Genomic DNA, 3,748 nt, shown 5'->3' with positions numbered 1-3,748 from the left:
ACTTTAGGCATTGTTTGACTTCAAAAGTTTCTTCATGAGAATTTTAAGAGTGTTGCACATATATTTGTAGTGGTAAGATTTATGATAGAATAATAGACATCATTTGGAAGAGACATAACTATGGAAGCCCTGACTTTGGTGTCGACCAGAACTTGCTTCTTGTCTTCTTCCGTCCATAGGTCAAGAGTCTTCACTATTTGCCTTCCCGACCCGATGATTTTGTCAGTTTTATCACTATCACTAGACAGAAAGGTGGTAGGAAGATATAAATCATTTTTTAGAACATGTAGGATTTGGTTGTCAACTCCTTCAAAAAAGAGTATCATCGATTTTTCCAAATAGAAAAATTATCTTTTTGAAAACAAGGAGGTATGGATAGAGAGCCATTATTATTGGTTGTGCAAGTCATTTCAAATCTTGTTTATGAGACTAAACAAACTACTCTGGTACCAGTTGTTGGTCCTGAAAAATAATGACTTACATAGTATGTGTCTGTGGAAGGGGGTTGATTACAAGCACACAAGATTTTCAAATCTAATGCTATATGTTGTATTAAAATAAAAAATTACAAATTTATTATGGAAATTAGGAAGGTAAGGCCTGTGATCCTAAACAATTTAACTTGTGACAAATTTTCTAAAACTGAAGAAGTAAGAGAAGAATATACTCTTTGGATCTCAAGGACTAATATTTTTATTCAGATGTTGACAGTGATTTTGCCTAAGAAACAATCACATAGAAGTTCTGTCAAAATGGGTGAGTAGCAATGAAAGACAAGGGTTCTCTCTTATAGTCACCATTGCATTAAATGATACTATCCAACTTTAACGTGTGTTTTCATTTGATCTGTTGATCTATGCATGTTTATACTCTTCTTTTCAGCCTTTGTAGTTGATGTAGATACTTGTTATCCTATGGCATACTTTTTTATGTCGAGAGAACAATAAATGAAGTATGGCACTAACAAAATAGTGTTTGGAACTTACTTTGGCTAACATGTTGAGCGTGTTCCCATACTAGGATAAGTGTTGGAAGAGTTGGTGAGCCAAACTTGCTGAACAAGTTTGAACTCCAACATACGGCTTGCAAGTAGTAGTATTTGTCAAATTACTATTTGACTTTATCTTGTATTGATCTTCTTTTTTGCTAGATGACAAATCAATCTGCTTTCGTGATGATCTGACCTAACTTTAACTAACCTTCGATATTTTTTGAAGGTTTTTTGTTCTTGCATCAATACATATAGTTACCATGCTTTTACAAGTAAAAATCCTTTCTTTTTCAATTCTGAAATATAAATTATACATCGAATTTCAGCTATAGAATATTAATGAAGAAGATTTATCGGTTTCTAAAATAACTTAGAATAAAACGTGGGTTCTTGAAACTCAAAATGGAACACCTTAAAGGACACGTCAATCTGATGGAGAATGATCAAACTAAAGATTTGATGTTCACAATCTTATATAAATTATGAATCTAATGATTGATCAACATCTGAAGACTTAAGTCTTAATGAGTTATCAAGGTTCGGATATCAATTCTTTTTTTTATGGGTACTGTTGTTCAGCGGATATACTCATTACAAGACAAGTACTAAGAATTTCTTTCTAAGTGTTTTATAGAATACTAAATGTACCATCTACAAATCCGAATGGTTGAGACCAACGAAATCTACGAGGATTTAGCTTTTTCCTTTCTTTGTTGATAATATGCATAATGAAAAAAAATATGGTTGAATTAAATGAAAAATAAAATTTTAATTCATCGGTCGGTGATTGGGATTAGGCCCGTTTTTGACATTTTTTAGGCCCTGGGCGAGATGTAAAAAGAGGCCCTCGATAAGTACGATATTTTTTCAATATATTGTTTTTATCATCAGAAATAACATTGAATTCATATAAAACCGTTTTTCCGAGTATTCCTGGACATAGAATCAATGAATACTCATTTCTAAATAAATATTATCTACTAGAACATATTTATGTAGTATCAGTAATTTGTTTCATCATCAAAAACATCCTATGATATTTTTTGGTACATAGAATGATATCATTTGGAGTCACAAAGTCGATTCTTCTTATTTTCGAGTGACACTATGTAAATCAATGTAAATAAGTTGGTTTTTCATGTCATCTCATGTTAATGTTTTTTAACATCATTTTAAATTTTTATATTATGTTTTCGAATTTGAGAAGATTAACACCATTTTAAACTTTTATATTATGTTTTTGAATTTGGGAAAGAAATAAAGAATGAGAAAAGAAAAGAAAAATAAAAGGAAAGAAGAAAAATAAAGTTATTTATTTGTGTTTTTAATAGATAAGAGAGAGGAAGAAAAAATAATAAAATAAAAATAAATTTTGATATAATTTTTTTTCTTTCCTTTTCTTTTCCTTAAAAAATTATCGATAACAGGATATTTTTCTTCCCCCATTATTTTCCTCTCTTTCCTACGTAAAAGAAGATTCAAGAACATAGAGTTAGGGTTAAAACAAACTTTTCTGGAATAATCGATTATAAAAATTAAAAAACTCATGTTGGTGATAGTTTGAGATCTTATTCTTCCTTTAGAGATAGAATAGTACATAAGATTTATACACTAAATATTAGATAATAAAAAACAATTATTTAAAAACAATTATAGTTTTATTATTCTAAATATAAATATAAGTTATACCGTCTTATATGGTTGATAATTTTTTCAAAAGATGGGGGTTTTGTTAGCTAATAACAAAAAAATCTATTATATTCTAATATAAAAATAGAATTCATGCGAGAATAGAACAATCAAAAGAGTCGATGAGAGATAAATTATTGAGAATATATCAAAGTTTTTTAAACAAGTAGTTTTAGACGTCGGTTTTAGATTAAAAAAACTTAGAAAAACATTATATAATATTATATAATGAACGATAGATTAACATCTTTATGTATTTTTTTCTCCAATATATTTAATTCATACATTTTTGGGTCTTTAATAGTTAATGTAATACAAAAATATTTTCTTTTCATATTATATACTAATTTTTTATGTGTCTTCTATTTACTATTTTTTTTTGAACTACTATTATATATATTAAATAAAATTGGGCCCCTAATTTTTATGGGTCCTGGACCCACCCTTCCCAGGAACGACCCTGATTGGGATGAGTGAGGGATCTAAAAAAGTAAGAATTAGAATAATGAAGAATAAATTTAAATATCCGTAGGTATTCCCATGCACACACATATATAGAAAAATATCAAAAATAAATTTAATCTCCGATGAGCTATCAAAAGATGTAGAAAAATTATATATTGTTTTTTTTAAGAGGTTCATTTTTTGGGTTGTTGGTGATGTATCAGTTATTTGAAATTATATTTGCTACTTGTTATTGGTATAATGGATGTTAGTAGATTTCTATAAGTTATAGTAGAGATGGCCAAATGGGCCCGGCCCGGCCCGGCTCGTAATCGTCGGAGGACCAGAACCGGGATCGGAGAGGGACTGGAACCGGCCCGGGACCGGTATGGACCGGTTGTGGACCGCCGGTTGTGGACCGCCGGTTGTGGACCGGTTATGGATTTTAACGGTTTTTAGGACCGAGACCGGTTAAAACCGGAACCGGTTATGTAACCGGTTATAGGACCGGCCCGGCCSGGCCCGGTCAACAAAAGTCAACGTGTGTATATATATATATATATATATAACAAAACGTATTTATAAAATTAAACGTATATATATACATATATATATATATATATA

Source organism: Cynara cardunculus (genome assembly GCF_001531365.2).
Source record: "Cynara cardunculus var. scolymus isolate 2C chromosome LG 3, CcrdV1, whole genome shotgun sequence".
Lineage (NCBI taxonomy): Eukaryota > Viridiplantae > Streptophyta > Magnoliopsida > Asterales > Asteraceae > Cynara > Cynara cardunculus.
Note: the sequence above shows the minus strand (reverse complement) of the source record.